Here is a 19,737-nt window from a genome sequence, read left to right as displayed (position 1 = left end):
CAGTGCTCATCTTCTGTTGACTTTTTATTAAACAGCTCCTTACCCACACGGTGGGTTCTTGGAGAAGACGGACACTGTCCTACTCAGCTTTGTGTCTGCTGTTCCTAGAACAATGTCTGCATTAAGGCAGAGCTCAATAAATATTTGTGGTATGAAGTGAAAGAATTCACCACCACATTCACTAGGCAAAGCAGGATGCTGGGGACCATAGGATAACTTCATTAATACATATTTAATTCCACCTGAGTCTTTTCCTGACCCAGCCTTCAACAGTGTCCCACAAAAACAGAGCCCAAAGTCGGGCTCTCTTGGTTCTCACATTGATTCATTCATTCAACAATCAAAGGACAGGGCTTCCCTGGTGGCACAGAGGTTAAGAATCGGCCTGCCAATGCAGGGCACACAGGTTCGAGCCCTCATCTGGGAAGATCCCACATGCCGTGGAGCAACTAAGCCCGTGCGCCACAACTGAGCCTGAGCTCTAGAGCCCACGTGCCACAACTACTGAAGCCCGCAGGACCAGAGCCCATGCTCCACAACGAGAAGCCACCGCAGTGAGAAGCCTGCACACCACAACGGAGTCCCCGCTCGCCACAACTAGAGAAAGGCTGCACGCAGCAATGACGACCCAAAGCAGCCAAAAATAAATAAATAAAATAAATTTAAAAAATAATCCAAAGCAGTCAAAGGACATTTCAGGTGTGCAGGGAGCTTTGCTAAAGCACAGAATCAAGAAGAGAGGAAGGAATCGCCTCTTTCAGCCTCGGCCTTCTGGGACCACAGAGTCCGCTAGGGAGACTGTCAGACTAACTTGTCTCCTCTCCTACAGGGTAGAAAGTATCTAGACAAACCCCCATAGAAGTTCCAAAGGGGGCAATTACATCTGGCTGTAGGCAAGACTGAAGACTTCCTGAAGGAGGTGGCCTCGAAGGATTTTAAACAGGTAGAAATTGTGGGCAGGAAATTCCAAAAAGAGGCAACAGCAGAAGCAGAAGCATGCAGGCAGGAGAGCTTGGGGCATATTTCTGGGTTAGCATGGATTACATTTGGTTGCTAGGGGAGGTGGGGGCCAGACAATGAAGAGATTGGAAAAGTAGGCTAAGGGGAACCAGCATCCATCATTTGCAAGTTCCAGATCCTAGAAGATTTCTGAACAGAGAAGTGTTCACTGAGCACTGTTTATTGAGCACATATTACGTGTCAGGCAATCAGCTTGACGAACCTCACTTAATGTGCTGGAGAGGGTGTGGAGAACGGGAAACCCTCTTACACCGTTGGTGGAAATGTAAACTGGTGCAGCCACTACGGAAAACAGTATGGAGGTTCCTCAAAAAACTAGAAACAGAGCTGCCATATGATCCAGCAACCCCACTCCTGGGCATATACCCAGACAACATCATACTTCAAAAAGACACATGCACACCTCTGTTCATAGCAGCACTGTTTACAGTAGCCAAGACATGGAAACATCCTAAATGTCTATCAACAGATAAACTAATAAAACAAATGTGGTATATATATATATATATATATATACCGCAGGAGGGGAGAGGAAACAGAACCAGCAGGCGGGTTGGCTTTGAGCACTCGGGGTCAGCCTGGTGTAGGGCAGTATTTCCCCAACTGCAGTCCTTTGAGAACCACCTGCACTATTTTAGTCATCACATATCGCCTGGTCTATTATTACACTTAAATTCATCTGAAAAGGAAACCTTGTATCGCTATTATAGACGAGAAATTGCATCGTGTGCCATAAACAGGGGTAACCATGGAGACAGAGAAGAAATGAAGCAAAGTTAAGCCATTTCTAGCCAGGCTCTGTAGCAGGCTGAGGCTCCCTCGCATCCCCTCGCCGACTCCTTACCCTCTCTCTCTGTTCAAAAGAGGAACAGGGCAAGTGTGGGACGAGCACTGAAGACATCCTAGCACTAAATTGCATCTCCTTGAGGTAATTAGGAAGACTGATGGAGAACTGAAAGGGGAATAACCTTGTGTTTATATGTGTCCAGGTTGTTTTATAAATTCGTCGCACTTTGGGAAGCTGGACCACTGGAATTAGACTTGGAGTCAAGAAACGGGGTTCAAGTTCTGGCTTCACTACCTCCTTGCTGTGTGAGTTTGGAAAAGACCCTTGCTGTCACTGGGTCTCCTCATCTGTTAAAACAGGGCAGATGGAATAAAATAATAATAATAAGGCAGATGGTACCCATGGTATGGGTTATTGGGAGGAGTGTCAACCACTGCTCAAACCATGAGGCGAGTGGGGCAAGGATAAGACAGGGAGGGGAAAGACACTTTGCCAAATCAAAGGTAAGACCCCAGGTGCATCAATAATCTGGTGGCAATTGGGAAGCTAATGTCACAAAAGGCTAGAATTGGGTCCTCAGAACCTAGTTATTGCAGCTCACGACAGCCCCAGGCTCAGAGATGTGGTCCCCTGGAGATGAGAACTGGGCCCCTGACATTGTAGGGGTGGGACCTGGTCCAGGCTAGGGTTGGCTTAGAGTGGAGAGTCCATCTCCACTGGGAGGTCTAAGTCAGGGCTTTGATGGCCTCCTGCCGCTCTCAGGTGTGGAAAACCACTTGTATCGTTGGACAGGCTGGGCTGACTCAGGGCACTGCACATCATGGAGGGCCTATAAGGGGCATTTCAGGGGCCTCAGACATGCCTTGTGGGTAAAGAGGCAGGATGACTTTCTTTGTTGCAGACCTGAAGATTCTGCAATTCCACAAAGTTTGCTTGGGATATCAAAACATACTTGGCAGAAAAAAAAAGAAAAAAAAAACCGTAGTTGGCTATTCACGAGCCTGGCACATAATAGGCGCTTAAAAAGTGGAACTCATGGCAAATTGAATTAAAGATACCAGGGCAGGCTAAATAGCATTGTGCTTAGATTCAAGTCCTGGCTCTGCCTCCAGGGCAAATCACCTACTCTCCCCAGCCTCAGTTTCCTCATCTACAAAATGGGTTAACAATGCCTACCACAGGGTTATTGCAAAGAGTCAGTGATATAATATGTGGAGTGTTTAGCTCCACATGGTGCTCAATATGGTGCCTCAATATGCATAGTAATCACCCAGCAAGTGGTGGACATTATCCATATTAGCCACTAGTGGTCATCTGGTCAACCTATGTGAAAACTGAAGAGACACTTTCATGAGTTCAGAAAGCTAGTTATTGGAAGAGCTGGAACTAGGAACCATGGGGCTCTTAGACCAGTGCCTCTTCCCCTGCTTCGGCTGTTCCTGTGAATAACATTGCTCATTCAACAATGATTCTACTAATAAGTCTCCATATCTCTCCAAGAAATGACTTTATTTGCAGATAAGCAAGTTTGTAAACTCGTTTGGTACACTACCGTTTACCCAGGCTTCTAAACTATTGCCCAATTTTCAGTCCCAGGATAATAAATTGGGAAAGTCTTTGTAAGAGCAACGCCAACTGTCTTAATCCTGCACTGAACCAGTTTCAGCCAGGGGTGGGACTTGCTGGACTCCTTGCTTTTTCCTGAGATCACCTGGGGATTTTCCATCCGTTAGTTGGTGTGACCCTGAATGATCTCCACCCCTCAACATACCTGATCCTGCCTCCTGGCCCCAATCTAATTAAAAAGATAAGCATCTCCATGAGCTCCCTTCTCCCAGGAAGCACTGCGATTGGCTGCAGGGCCCAGGGTGAGGATTGATGTTTGTGACCTAGCTGGTCCAAGCGGACACCTGGAACCCATGTTAATCACAGGCAGCTGCAATTCAAGAAGCACAGAACTGAGGCCAACACTGAAGCTGGGTGTCAGGTAGGAGCTGTAGGGATCCCAGGCTCCTGCAGAGTCCTCCCCTGACCTCCTGAGTCTCAGACTTAGTTGCATGGTTGGTAAGAGCCAACATGGTTAGGACCCTGCTCTGAGAGCTTTCCAAGTGCCATCGATTTAAGCCCTTGACAAACCTCCCATTTTACCCTGGAGCACCCCAAGACACGAAATGCTAGCAACTTGCTAGTAACTTGTCACATTACTAGTAAGTGGCAGAGTCAGACTGTGAACGTGAGACAGGCTGGGACCTGGGACCCTTTGCTGCAGTGCTTGCAACTGAACAATCCTCTCCTCCAGCAACAAAATACAAAGAAACTATAGGGGACTAAAAATAACTGCGTGCATGCACAGTTGGGGCAAATTATGAACAAGATACAAAGAGACCAAAAACCCACACAGCACCAGCAAAGGGGTGGGCAGACCACCTAAGCCACCCCTTGGGCCGACCCCCGGACCCACCCCTACCCTCACCCTATATAAGGAACCAGCTCACCCCCTTCAGGGAGCAAGCAAGGGAACCCCCCTCCTGCTGCAGCAGGAGCCCCAATAAAGCCTTGCCTGGGGACTTCCCTGGTGGTGCAGTGGTTAGGAATCCACCTGCCAATGCAGGGGACTCAGGTTCAAGCCCTGGTCCGGGAAGATCCCACATGCCGCGGAGCAACTAAGCCCGTGTGCCACGAATACTGAGCCTGTGCTCTCGAGCCCGCGAGGCACAACTACCACAACACTTGAAGCCCACGTGCCTAGAGCCTGTGCTCTGAAACAAAGAGAAGCCTCTGCAATGAGAGGCCCGCGCACCGCAACAAAGAGTAGCCCTCGCTCACCGCAACTGGTGAAGGCCTATGCGCAGCAACGAGGACCCAAAGCAGTCAAAAATAAAAATAAGTTAAAACAAACAAAAAAAAAGTGCAGGGTGGGTCTGAGTGGAAGAGATGAAAGGACAAATTAACTCATAAATCTTTCTCCTCAAAAAGCATGAATGCAGTAGATTCTCATGTCATAAAGTATCATTTCCCATTAGTGTGACACATGAATTGCTCTTAGTTTTCCTTGTGTTCTAAATTGTGTTTCCAGAACATTCATGAGTTTATGCTATTTGTAGAAGTTTCACAAGGCAACTGAGGAATATTTTGTAATATTAAACATTTCATACTACTCTTAAATTTATATATCTACACATATTTATAAATTGTCAGTTAGATACACATTGAACTCTAGAACTATGAACAATTTTATAAAAATTCTAATTAAAATTTCATTAACTCTTCATAAAATTAAATAATATAGGACACTGAAGCTAGATGGAAAAAACTAGATGACCTTGGTAGCCTCCTTCAGCAAGTTCGACCATTTCTGGTCCTCTTGGAACAAGGGGAGAATAACCTCATTTGCCTAAGCAACTGTGCAGCTGAAAGCAATTTGATACATCATGTAAGGATGATTAAGCCCTTCATGCTCTGTCTGTAGACTGATTATGACACTCGAAATAAACAGTTCTTATGATATGAATAAATAAATACTCTTTACTGGAGAACTAAGGGTGAATGGATCCACAGAGAACGATATATAACTCGATGTCACTGAAATTGAGCTACTTCAAGGAGGAAGGAGATAAGAAGGATACTCTCTTCTGAGACATGCTCAGAATCAGGATACATGCTACATTTAGTTTGCTTCATATTTGGACTATCATTTTCTTACAGGGCTTCTGTTATTCCTGGCATTTCTAATTGCCAGGAAATTTCTCACCTGCTATTTGGTAAATGATCTAATATCCATTACCTTCTTTCCTGATCGTCTGTCTGTCATTCTGGGTTCCCTTTACATTGCTCTCCTGGGTTGGATTCACTGCTTCTTGGATACCCTGTCATCCTCTATCTTGGACTTTTATTTGCTGGAGTACATCCTCAAGCAATCTTTTACCAAAAGGATGAATTAGGGGAAACTTTCAGAATCCCTAAATGTTGGAAAACACCTTAATTTTTCTCTCATGCCAGACTGATAATTTGGCTGGATGTTACATTTTAAGTTCAATACCATTTTCTCTTAGCCCTTTTGAAGGTATTGCTCCATTGTTTTCCAACATTCAGTGTTGCGGCTATGAACACTAACATGACCTTTATTTCTCACTGTAAGTCTGTTTTTGAGAAATTTCTCAGTCTTTTTGCAATACTTTTATTGATCTTTAAAAATGTTGTCAATCATATTTTTAATATATAAGAACTCCTTCTCTGAATGTTCATCATAATACCCAGGTTTTATTTTTGCTGAATGGAGACATTTCCTGAATCTCCCTGGTGAGTTAAAGGTTTTTTGCTTTTATTATTAAGTTTTCTGATAGTTTCTTGAGCTATTTCTGCTTCTTTGAGCTGAAAGCAGGCTCTGTGCATGCGAGTTAGACTTGTTGGCTGGCGGGCTTGCTTCTAGCATGCCCAGGTAGGCAGCTGACAGCAAGTTTCTGCCTGTGCAACTAAGCACGTGCGCCACAACTGAGCCTGAGCTCTAGAGCCCACGTGCCACAACTACTGAAGCCCACAGGCCTAGAGCCCGTGCTCCACAACAAGAGAAGCCACCGCAATGAGAAGCCTACACACCACAACGGAGTCCCCACTCGCCACAAGAGAAAGGCTGCGTGCAGCAATGAAGACCGAAAGCAGCCAAAAATAAATAAATAAAATAAATTTTTTTTAAAAATCCAAGACAATCAAAGGACATTTCAGGTGTGCAGGGAGCTTTGCTAAAGCACAGAATCAAGAAGAGAGGAAGGAATCGCCTCTTTCAGCCTCGGCCTTCTGGGACCTCAGAGTCCGCTAGGGAGACTGTCAGACTAACTTGTCTCCTCTCCTGCAGGGTAGAAAGTATCTAGACAAACCCCCATAGAAGTTCCAAAGAGGGCAATTACATCTGGCTGTAGGCAAGACTGAAGACTTCCTGAAGGAGGTGGCCTCGAAGGATTTTAAACAGGTAGAAATTGTGGGCAGGAAATTCCAAAAAGAGGCAACAGCAGAAGCAGAAGCATGGAGGCAGGAGAGCTTGGGGCATATTTCTGGGTTAGCATGGATTACATTTGGTTGCTAGGGGAGGTGGGGGCCAGACAATGAAGAGATTGGAAAAGTAGGCTAAGGGGAACCAGCATCCATCATTTGCAAGTTCCAGATCCTAGATTTCTGAACAGAGAAGTGTTCACTGAGCACTGTTTATTGAGCACATATTACGTGTCAGGCAATCAGCTTGACGAACCTCACTTAATGTGCTGGAGAGGGTGGGGAGAACGGGAAACCCTCTTACACCGTTGGTGGAAATGTAAACTGGTGCAGCCACTACGGAAAACAGTATGGAGGTTCCTCAAAAAACTAGAAACAGAGCTGCCATATGATCCAGCAACCCCACTCCTGGGCATATACCCAGACAACACCATACTTCAAAAAGACACATGCACACCTCTGTTCATAGCAGCACTGTTTACAGTAGCCAAGACATGGAAACATCCTAAATGCCCATCAACAGACAAATGGATAAAACAGATGTGGTATATATATATACATATATATGCATATATACACATACAGACAATGGAAACAATGGGATATTACTCAACCATAGTAAAGAATGAAATAATGCCATTTGCAGCAACATGGATGGACCTAGAGATTATCACACTAAGCAAAGTCAGAAAGAGAAAGACAAACACCATATCACTGATATGTGGAATCTAAAATACAACACAAATGAACATATCTACGAAACAAAAACAGACTCACAAATATAGAGGACGGACTTGTGCTTGCCAAGGGGGAAGGAGGGTAAGGGAGAGAAGGATTGGGAGTTTGAGATTAGCAGAGGCAAACTATTACATACAGGATGGACAAAACACAAGGTCTTACTGTAGAGCACAGGGAACAATATTCAGTATCCTGTGACAAACCATAATGGAAAAGAATATATATATGTATAACTGAGTCACTTTGCTGTACAGCAGAAATTTAAACAATATTGCAAATCAACTATACTTTAATAAAATGTTTTTAAAAATCTCATTGAATGCTCACCATAACCCAAGAGGTAAGGAGTGTTATTATCCCCATTGAACAGCTGAGGGGAACTAGGGAGATTCACACTCAGGTCTGTCTGACAGCAAAGCCAGTCGCTCTGAACAACTGCAGTCTTCACTCACTGCAGTTCGAAGATTCGGGAAGTGGTGTCAGGGTGCTCTGGGTTATGTGGGCAGTGCAGAAACCCCCTTGTGCTTCTGCTGCGGGAGCCCAGCAGACACCCAAGAGCGGCCCCTGCAGTTCAGGAGCCCCGGCTAAAGGGGACCCTTCCCCCATCGTAGCGCCCTCCCTCTGAGCCACACAGGAGCAGCCAGAGCCCCGAACAAGAACTTCCACGATAGGGTGGCCCTTGAATCCCAACCCACCAAGCCTCAAGATCAGCTCAGCCTGAGCCTCTAACTCTCTCAGGGTTTAATAGCTACTCGCCCAGGCCCCCCACCGAGAGGGGATGGCAGGCCCCCTCTGTCCTTACTCTACTGAGGAGGTTCAGCCTCTAGGGAACACTCCGAGTTACAATCCGCAGAGCCAGGCGTACACACTGAGCACCAAGATATTGGCACATATGCTGGGGTCACCCTGGCCACCTTATGAAACCTGAAAGCGTGGAGACAGCCCTTCCTCACCTCCTTCCTCCAACACCCCCATCCCATCAACAACCAAAGAGAAGCGCAGACTTTCCTTGTGGCGTTTCGACCCCACACAAAGGTGCCATTGCTCAGCTAGGGAGGACGCAGGAGGGGAGAGGAGACAGAACCAGCAGCCGGGTTGGCTTTGAGCACTCGGGGTCAGCCTGGTGTAGGGCAGTATTTCCCCAACTGCAGTCCTTTGAGAACCACCTGCACTATTTTAGTCATCACATATCGCCTGGTCTATTATTACACTTAAAGTCATCTGAAAAGGAAATCTTGTATCGCTATTATAGACGAGAAATTGCATTGTGTGCCATAAACAGGGGTAACCATGGAGACAGAGAAGAAATGAAGCAAAGTTATGCCATTTCTAGCCAGGCTCTGTAGCAGGCTGAGGCTCCCTCCGCATCCCCTCCCTGACTCCTTACCCTCTCTCTCACTTCAAATGAGGAACAGGGCAAGTGTGGGACGAGCACTGAAGACATCCTAGCACTAAATTGCATCTCCTTGAGGTAATTAGGAAGACTGATGGAGAACTGAAAGGGGAATAACCTTGTGTTTATGTGTGTCCAGGTTGTTTTATAAATTCATCTCACTTGGGGAAGCTGGACCACTGGAATTAGACTTGGAGTCAAGAAATGGGGTTCAAGTTCTGGCTTCACTACATCCTTGCTGTGTGACTTTGGAAAAGACCCTTGCCTGTCACTGGGTCTCCTCATCTGTTAAAACAGGGCAGATGGAAAAAAAAAATAATAAGGCAGATGGTACCCATGGCATGGGTTATTGGGAGGAGTGTCAACCACTGCTCAAACCCTGAGGCGAGTGGGGCAAGGATAAGACAGGGACGGGAAGGGCACTTTCCCAAATCGAAGGTAAGACCCCAGGTGCATCAATAATCTGGTGGCAATTGGGAAGCTAATGTCACAAAAGGCTAGAATTGGGTCCTCAGAACCTAGTTATTGCAGCTCACGACAGCCCCAGGCTCAGAGATGTGGTCCCCTGGAGATGAGAACTGGGCCCCTGACATTGTAGGGGTGGGACCTGGGCCAGGCTAGGGTTGGCTTAGAGTGGAGAGTCCATCTCCACTGGGAGGTCTAAGTCAGAGCTTTGATGGCCTCCTGCCGCTCTCAGGTGTGGAAAACCACTTGTATCGTTGGACAGGCTGGGCTGGCTCAGGGCACTGCACATCATAGATGGCCCATATGGGGCATTTCAGGGGCCTCAGACCTGCCTTGTGGGTAAAGAGGCAGGATGACTTTCTTTGTTGCAGACCTGAAGATTCTGCAATTCCACAAAGTTTGCTTGGGATATCAAAACATACTTGGCAGAAAAAAAAAGAAAAAAAAAACCATAGTTGGCTATTCACAAGTCTGGCACTTAATAGGCGCTTAAAAAGTGGAACTCATGGCAAATTGAATTAAAGATACCAGGGCAGGCTGAAGAGCATTGTGCTTAGATTCAAGTCCTATCTCTGCCTCCAGGGCAAATCACCTACTCTCCCCAGCCTCAGTTTCCTCATCTACAAAATGGGTTAACAATGCCTACCACAGGGTTATTGGAAAGAGTCAGTGATATAATATGTGGAGTGTTTAGCTCCACATGGTGCTCAATATGGTGCCTCAATATGCATAGTAATCACCCAGCAAGTGGTGGACGTTATCCATATTAGCCGCTAGTAGTCATCTGGTCAACCTATGTGAAAACTGAAGAGACACTTTCGTGAGTTCAGAAAGCTAGTTATTGGAAGAGCTGGAACTAGGAACCATGGGGCTCTTAGACCAGTGCCTCTTCCCCTGCTTCGGCTGTTCCTGTGAATAACATTGCTCATTCAACAATGATTCTACTAATAAGTCTCCATATCTCTCCAAGAAATGACTTTATTTGCAGATAAGCAAGTTTGTAAACTCGTTTGGTACACTACCGTTTACCCAGGCTTCTAAACTATTGCCCAATTTTCAGTCCCAGGATAATAAATTGGGAAAGTCTTTGTACGAGCAATGCCAACAGTCTTAATCCTGCACTGAACCAGTTTCAGCCAGGGGTGGGACTTGCTGGACTCCTTGCTTTTTTCTGAGATCACCTGGGGAGTTTCCATCCATTAGTTGGTGTGACCCTGAATGATCTCCACCCTTCAACATACCTGATCCTGCCTCCTGGCCCCAATCTAATTAAAAAGATAAGCATCTCCATGAGCTCCCTTCTCCCAGGAAGCACTGCGATTGGCTGCAGGGCCCAGGGTGAGGATTGATGTTTGTGACCTAGCTGGTCCAACCACACCTGGAACCCATGTTAATCACAGGCAGCTGCAATTCAAGAAGCACAGAACTGAGGCCAACACTGAAGCTGGGTGTCAGGTAGGAGCTGTAGGGATCCCAGGCTCCTGCAGAGTCCTCCCCTGACCTCCTGAGTCTCAGACTTAGTTGCATGGTTGGTAAGAGCCAACATGGTTAGGACCCTGCTCTGAGAGCTTTCCAAGTGCCATCGATTTAAGCCCTTGACAAACCTCCCATTTTACCCTGGAGCACCCCAAGACACGAAATGCTAGCAACTTGCTAGTAACTTGTCACATTACTAGTAAGTGGCAGAGTCAGACTGTGAACGTGAGACAGGCTGGGACCTGGGACCCTTTGCTGCAGTGCTTGCAACTGAACAATCCTCTCCTCCAGCAACAAAATACAAAGAAACTATAGGGGACTAAAAATAACTGCGTGTATGCACAGTTGGGGCAAATTATGAACAAGATACAAAGAGACCAAAAACCCACACAGCACCAGCAAAGGGGTGGGCAGACCACCTAAGCCACCCCTTGGGCCGACCCCCGGACCCACCCCTACCCTCACCCTATATAAGGAACCAGCTCATCCCCCTTCAGGAAGTGAGCAAGGGAACCCCCCTCCTGCTGCAGCAGGAGCCCCAGTAAAGCCTTGCCTGGGGACTTCCCTGGTGGTGCAGTGGTTAGGAATCCACCCGCCAATGCAGCAGGTTTTTTCCTGCATGGAGTCATTTCCTGAATCTCCCTGATGAGTTAAAGGTTTTTTACTTTTATTATTAAGTTTTCTGATAGTTTCTTGAGCTATTTCTGCTTCTTTGAGTTGAAAGCAGGCTCTGTGCATGCGAGTTAGACTTCTTGGCTGGCGGACTTGCTTCTAGCGTGCCCAGGTAGGCAGCTGACAGCAAGTTCTTACCTGTGCCTCAGCGTCAAAACGAGAAGGGCCCTCTTCTGTCCCTCACGTGGGAGCCTGGCCCCTGTTAGACTGGTTACTTCATTTCTTTGGAGAATATCGCACGGTCTCAACCTGGGGGAAAATGGTGGACCCAAACAAGTAGAAGTGAAGGAAGCCATGTGGCAGTACTACAGCCTCTTCTCCCATCAGTCACCACCCTGGTTCCTGCACCTCCTTCCTCTTCTTCTCTCCCACTTTGACTCCCCAGCTAAAACAGAACAAAACACCCACTCCTACCCCGTAGGCTTCTCTACTTCTTGATCTCAGCTGTGGCTTCCTCTGATCCCATTTACCCATAAAAGTGATTCGACCCCTTCCGGTATTCCAGAAAAATGTTAAAATCTGATTCATTGATCCAAGGCATCCTCCCCCACACCAATTCTCTGCTGTTCTCGTTTTTCTCTCTATCTGTCTTTCTTTAGTTTCTTTCCATGGATTTTCAGGAGGAAGGACAGGTAAACGCACATGCTCAGCCTTCTATCCTGAACCAAACATCTGGGCTCGGCTTTTTATTGGTATTATTTGAATGTCTGCAACAACCCTGCAGGATACGGATTATTATCTTCATTCTACAGGTGAAGAAACTAGACTCAGAGACGTTAAGGACATTTCCCCTCACTCAGGCAGGACCAGCTGAGAGGGAAGCTTGAAGACCATAAGGGAAAATGAGCTGGGGAAAAGGCCGAAGTGAAAAGGGAGCAGACTGGTTACACGTGGCCCTCAATGGGTAACACTTGAGCAGTGCAAGGAAACCACCAAGGAAAGCGATTTTAGGTCAAGAGACAGAAGAGCTTTCACATGGCAGAGCCATGTGGAGTAGGAAAGCACTGTGTCAGCAGGCTGACACATCATGGATCGTGCTCCTGTGTTGCCTAAGGGACAATGGAGACCTCAGAGAGGCTGTGACAGACGGTGCACCTGCTCAGGCCACACTCCAACTTGGATGGGGACCAGAAGAGGCTTTGGTGGGAAAGGAATGGAGCCCAGGTCCCAGGGTGGGGAGGGAAGTTCCTCAGGTGGACTGCAGGGGGCGCTCCATACCCAGAGGCAAGGGCGGCCTGGGTAATCCCTGAGACCCAGGGAATTGTACGTGGGGGTGGGAGCGGGGAGGAGTGTTTGAATATCTGTTCCCGCCTCAGTTTGGCTGGGTTTGGAGCCCAGAAGATCCCAGGAAGGGACTAGAACTCTCAGACACCGCCGCCGGAGGATAAATCGGGACAAGTTCTCCAAGGGCCGATTAGGCCTTAGGTGGAAAAGGCCTTAACAAGGTGCAAACCACCCAGATTCACAGGGCATAAGGCTTTTAAAATAATTTGGCATGTACGTCAAACACTAAAATCGTTCCCATTTGTCCCAGTAGTTTCACTTCTGGAAATCTATTCTAAGGAGTTCACCACAAATTCAGAGGGAAAAAAAAAAAAGCCTCACTCACTCACAAAAAGGTTCATTTTCACTATTTACAATTGTGAACAACTGGAAATAACTTTAAGTCCATGAAGCTGCTCAACTAAGCCATCGTCTGTGCACACAACAGGATATGATACGACCATGAAAAATGCAAAAACACAGGAAATGATTATGGTAACAATCTTAAATAAATATTAGACTACAAATTCATTACGCAGCAATTTTTTTTGAAAAAAGAAGCCAGGGCTTCCCTGGTGGCACAGTGGTTGAGAGTCCGCCTGCCGATGCAGGGGACATGGGTTCGTTCCCCGGTCTGGGCGGATGCCACATGCCACGGAGCGGCTGGGCTCATGAGCCATGGCCGCTGAGCCTGCGCGTCCGGAGCCTGTGCTCCGCCACGGGAGAGGCCACAGCAGTGAGACGCCCGCGTACCGCAAAAAAAAAGGAAGAATAGAAAAGAAAAAAGAAGCCATACAAAATATGGAAATGAAATATACAAAAATGTCAACAGTGGTTGTGGTCAGATGGTAGATAAAGATAATTCTTTACTTTTCCTTCTTTCTATTTTTCTGAATTTTCCAAATTTTACTGAAGTAGCATTTTTAAAAGTAAATAAATACTGTCTGAAAAGGAAAAAATGTGTGTACTTTGAGCCAGAAATTCTACTTCAAGGCATGTAGTGTCCTAATGAAATAATTATGAATGGACACAAACAAAAGATACCAAGATGTTTATCACAGCACGGAGTATAATAGTGAAGATTTGGAAACAACAAAAATGTTTCAAAGTTGGGGATTGGTTAAATAGATTGTGGAATGAATCTACTAAAATAAAATTGTAGAAGTCAAACTACTTTCATGGACAGATGTTCATAACTACAGAGAAGCAAGGGAAAAGTCATTTGTAAAGCAGTGTTTACTTTAGGCTTCTATTTTTATATTTGAAAGGATTACATATGTATTTTTTTAATTTTTGAAAATTTTCTACAATAAACAAAAAAGGGAAAAGAAGGGAACGGTAGCTAGATCCAGGTGTCTTTTAATCTGAGGCACAGATGGCCTGATTTGTACAATTTATTTTTGAAGACAGGGGAAGGGCAGAGTATTTGAAATTGAAGCTCTCTTAGAAAATTTGGGCCAAGTGTCTGCAATAGACATTAGCTAGATGGGGGCCTCCCACCCCCTCCAAGCCCAGCCTCATCATCCACCTTCCCTGGCAGGTGCTCTCAATTGCTTGCGCATATGTCAGTCCCCAAATATCTCCATCAAGGAGGCAGGGCTAGCCCTGACTATCCACATTTGATGGAGGATGAACCAGAGGTCCGACACAAGTTTGTGATAAGGCAGGGGTTGGAAAGCAGGCTTTCTGATTCCCCTGGCTCCCTTCCCTACATGTTTGAGCTGCTAACACTCATCTCACAGTTTTATAGGGTAAACGTAAAGCAGGGATTCTCAACCTCGGCACTATTGACATTTGGAGCCGGGCACTCCTTGGTTGTGGCAGGTTCTCCTATGCATTGTGGGATCTTTAGCAGCATGCCTGGCCTCTACCCATTAGATGCCAGTGGAATAGCTGCTTCTCCCCACCCGGATAGGTTGTGACCACGAAAAATGTTTCTGGACATTGCCAAATGTCCCCTGGGAGGCAAAATCGTCCACAGGTTAGAAACACTGAAGTAAGATGAGATGTGAAATAGAATGTCCCCAGGGTCATTCCTTGGATTAGGCGATGCCACTTGTCCCCAGACCGGGGCAGGACGGGGAGGGGGTCCAATAAGACAGGAAGAGAGGGGAGACTGGTTTGTATAAAAAGGCATAGGTGCTACTACTCTACACAGTGCTCATCTTACTGTGTGTTGACTTTTTATTAAACGGCTCCTTACCCACACGGTGGGTTCTTGGAGAAGACGGACACTGTCCTACTCAGCTTTGTGTCTGCTGTTCCTAGCACAATGTCTGCATTAAGGCAGAGCTCAATTAATATTTGTGGTATGAAGTGAAAGAATTCACCACCACATGACTCACTAGGCAAAGCAGGATGCTGGGGACCATAGGATAAATTCATTAATACATATTTAATTCCACCTGTGTCTTTTCCTGACCCAGCCTTCAACAGTGTCCCACAAAAACGGAGCCCAAAGTCGGGCTCTCTTGGTTCTCACATTGTTTCATTCACTCAACAATCAAAGGACAGGGCTTCCCTGGTGGCACAGAGGTTAAGAATCGGCCTGCCAATGCAGGGGACACGGGTTCGAGCCCTCATCTGGGAAGATCCCACATGCTGTGGAGCAACTAAGCCCGTGCGCCACAACTGAGCCTGAGCTCTAGAGCCCACGTGCCACAACTACTGAAGCCCACAGGCCTAGAGCCCGTGCTCCACAACAAGAGAAGCCACCGCAATGAGAAGCCTACACACCACAACGGAGTCCCCACTCGCCACAACAAGAGAAAGGCTGTGTGCAGCAATGAAGACCCAAAGCAGCCAAAAATAAATAAATAAAATAAATTTTTAAAAAAATCCAAGACAATCAAAGGACATTTCAGGTGTGCAGGGAGCTTTGCTAAAGCACAGAATCAAGAAGAGAGGAAGGAATCGCCTCTTTCAGCCTCGGCCTTCTGGGACCTCAGAGTCCGCTAGGGAGACTGTCAGACTAACTTGTCTCCTCTCCTACAGGGTAGAAAGTATCTAGACAAACCCCCATAGAAGTTCCAAAGAGGGCCATTACATCTGGCTGTAGGCAAGACTGAAGACTTCCTGAAGGAGGTGGCCTCGAAGGATTTTAAACAGGTAGAAATTGTGGGCAGGAAATTCCAAAAAGAGGCAACAGCAGAAGCAGAAGCATGGAGGCAGGAGAGCTTGGGGCATATTTCTGGGTTAGCATGGATTACATTTGGTTGCTAGGGGAGGTAGGGGCCAGACAATGAAGAGATTGGAAAAGTAGGCTAAGGGGAACCAGCATCCATCATTTGCAAGTTCCAGATCCTAGATTTCTGAACAGAGAAGTGTTCACTGAGCACTGTTTATTGAGCACATATTACGTGTCAGGCAATCAGCTTGACGAACCTCACTTAATGTGCTGGAGAGGGTGTGGAGAACGGGAAACCCTCTTACACCGTTGGTGGAAATGTAAACTGGTGCAGCCACTACGGAAAACAGTATGGAGGTTCCTCAAAAAACTAGAAACAGAGCTGCCATATGATCCAGCAACCCCACTCCTGGGCATTTACCCAGACAACACCATACTTCAAAAAGACACATGCACACCTCTGTTCATAGCAGCACTATTTACAGTAGCCAAGACATCAACAGACAAATGGATAAAACAGATGTGGTATATATATATACATATATATGCATATATACACATACAGACAATGGAAACAATGGGATATTACTCAGCCATAGTAAAGAATGAAATAATGCCATTTGCAGCAACATGGATGGACCTAGAGATTATCACACTAAGCAAAGTCAGAAAGAGAAAGACAAATACCATATCACTTATATGTGGAATCTAAAATACAACACAAATGAACATATCTACGAAACAAAAACAGACTCACAAATATAGAGGACGGACTTGTGCTTGCCAAGGGGGAAGGAGGGTAAGGGAGAGAAGGATTGGGAGTTTGAGATTAGCAGAGGCAAACTATTACATACAGGATGGACAAAACACAAGGTCTTACTGTAGAGCACAGGGAACAATATTCAGTATCCTGTGACAAACCATAATGGAAAAGAATATATATATGTATAACTGAGTCACTTTGCTGTACAGCAGAAATTTAAACAATATTGCAAATCAACTATACTTTAATAAAATGTTTTTAAAAATCTCATTGAATGCTCACCATAACCCAAGAGGTAAGGAGTGTTATTGAACAGCTGAGGGGAACTAGGGAGATTCACACTCAGGTCTGTCTGACACCAAAGCCAGTCGCTCCGAACAACTGCAGTCTTCACTCACTGCAGTTCGAAGATTCGGGAAGTGGTGTCAGGGTGCTCTGGGTTATGTGGGCAGTGCAGAAACCCCCTTGTGCTTCTGCTGCGGGAGCCCAGCAGACACCCAAGAGCGGCCCCTGCAGTTCAGGAGCCCCGGCTAAAGGGGACCCTTCCCCCATCGTAGCGCCCTCCCTCTGAGCCACACAGGAGCAGCCAGAGCCCCGAACAAGAACTTCCACGATAGGGTGGCCCTTGAATCCCAACCCACCAAGCCTCAAGATCAGCTCAGCCTGAGCCTCTAACTCTCTCAGGGTTTAATAGCTACTCGCCCAGGCCCCCCACCGAGAGGGGATGGCAGGCCCCCTCTGTCCTTACTCTACTGAGGAGGTTCAGCCTCTAGGGAACACTCCGAGTTACAATCCGCAGAGCCAGGCGTACACACTGAGCACCAAGATATTGGCACATATGCTGGGGTCACCCTGGCCACCTTATGAAACCTGAAAGCGTGGAGACAGCCCTTCCTCACCTCCTTCCTCCAACACCCCCATCCCATCAACAACCAAAGAGAAGCGCAGACTTTCCTTGTGGCGTTTCGACCCCACACAAAGGTGCCATTGCTCAGCTAGGGAGGACGCAGGAGGGGAGAGGAGACAGAACCAGCAGCCGGGTTGGCTTTGAGCACTCGGGGTCAGCCTGGTGTAGGGCAGTATTTCCCCAACTGCAGTCCTTTGAGAACCACCTGCACTATTTTAGTCATCACATATCGCCTGGTCTATTATTACACTTAAAGTCATCTGAAAAGGAAATCTTGTATCGCTATTATAGACGAGAAATTGCATCGTGTGCCATAAACAGGGGTAACCATGGAGACAGAGAAGAAATGAAGCAAAGTTATGCCATTTCTAGCCAGGCTCTGTAGCAGGCTGAGGCTCCCTCCGCATCCCCTCCCTGACTCCTTACCCTCTCTCTCACTTCAAATGAGGAACAGGGCAAGTGTGGGACGAGCACTGAAGACATCCTAGCACTAAATTGCATCTCCTTGAGGTAATTAGGAAGACTGATGGAGAACTGAAAGGGGAATAACCTTGTGTTTATGTGTGTCCAGGTTGTTTTATAAATTCATCTCACTTGGGGAAGCTGGACCACTGGAATTAGACTTGGAGTCAAGAAATGGGGTTCAAGTTCTGGCTTCACTACATCCTTGCTGTGTGACTTTGGAAAAGACCCTTGCTGTCACTGGGTCTCCTCATCTGTTAAAACAGGGCAGATGGAAAAAAAAAAATAATAAGGCAGATGGTACCCATGGCATGGGTTATTGGGAGGAGTGTCAACCACTGCTCAAACCCTGAGGCGAGTGGGGCAAGGATAAGACAGGGAGGGGAAGGGCACTTTCCCAAATCGAAGGTAAGACCCCAGGTGCATCAATAATCTGGTGGCAATTGGGAAGCTAATGTCACAAAAGGCTAGAATTGGGTCCTCAGAACCTAGTTATTGCAGCTCACGACAGCCCCAGGCTCAGAGATGTGGTCCCCTGGAGATGAGAACTGGGCCCCTGACATTGTAGGGGTGGGACCTGGGCCAGGCTAGGGTTGGCTTAGAGTGGAGAGTCCATCTCCACTGGGAGGTCTAAGTCAGAGCTTTGATGGCCTCCTGCCGCTCTCAGGTGTGGAAAACCACTTGTATCGTTGGACAGGCTGGGCTGGCTCAGGGCACTGCACATCATAGATGGCCCATATGGGGCATTTCAGGGGCCTCAGACCTGCCTTGTGGGTAAAGAGGCAGGATGACTTTCTTTGTTGCAGACCTGAAGATTCTGCAATTCCACAAAGTTTGCTTGGGATATCAAAACATACTTGGCAGAAAAAAAAAGAAAAAAAAAACCATAGTTGGCTATTCACAAGTCTGGCACTTAATAGGCGCTTAAAAAGTGGAACTCATGGCAAATTGAATTAAAGATATCAGGGCAGGCTGAAGAGCATTGTGCTTAGATTCAAGTCCTATCTCTGCCTCCAGGGCAAATCACCTACTCTCCCCAGCCTCAGTTTCCTCATCTACAAAATGGGTTAACAATGCCTACCACAGGGTTATTGGAAAGAGTCAGTGATATAATATGTGGAGTGTTTAGCTCCACATGGTGCTCAATATGGTGCCTCAATATGCATAGTAATCACCCAGCAAGTGGTGGACGTTATCCATATTAGCCGCTAGTAGTCATCTGGTCAACCTATGTGAAAACTGAAGAGACACTTTCGTGAGTTCAGAAAGCTAGTTATTGGAAGAGCTGGAACTAGGAACCATGGGGCTCTTAGACCAGTGCCTCTTCCCCTGCTTCGGCTGTTCCTGTGAATAACATTGCTCATTCAACAATGATTCTACTAATAAGTCTCCATATCTCTCCAAGAAATGACTTTATTTGCAGATAAGCAAGTTTGTAAACTCGTTTGGTACACTACCGTTTACCCAGGCTTCTAAACTATTGCCCAATTTTCAGTCCCAGGATAATAAATTGGGAAAGTCTTTGTACGAGCAATGCCAACAGTCTTAATCCTGCACTGAACCAGTTTCAGCCAGGGGTGGGACTTGCTGGACTCCTTGCTTTTTTCTGAGATCACCTGGGGAGTTTCCATCCATTAGTTGGTGTGACCCTGAATGATCTCCACCCTTCAACATACCT

At 46.5% G+C, this 19,737-nt stretch overlaps 1 long non-coding RNA gene across 3 annotated transcripts in view; it reads right to left on the bottom strand.

The window, feature by feature from the left end:
* The window catches only part of LOC115847808 (uncharacterized), a 92,369-nt gene that overhangs the window by 43,950 nt on the left and 28,682 nt on the right, over positions 1–19,737 (bottom strand). Inside the window, exon 6 of one of the 3 annotated variants that reach the window (XR_009560037.2) lies at positions 11,675–11,786. The exons of the other annotated variants lie outside the window; for them this stretch is intronic. This is a non-coding gene — a long non-coding RNA (uncharacterized lncRNA). Of the gene's footprint in view, positions 1–11,674; positions 11,787–19,737 lie in introns of those variants that run through there. 3 annotated transcript variants of the gene reach the window in all.

Source organism: Globicephala melas, chromosome 19 (assembly GCF_963455315.2).
Source record: "Globicephala melas chromosome 19, mGloMel1.2, whole genome shotgun sequence".
Lineage (NCBI taxonomy): Eukaryota > Metazoa > Chordata > Mammalia > Artiodactyla > Delphinidae > Globicephala > Globicephala melas.
The sequence above is the reverse complement of the archived record's forward strand: the minus strand, read 5'-3'. Positions and strand labels throughout refer to the sequence as shown.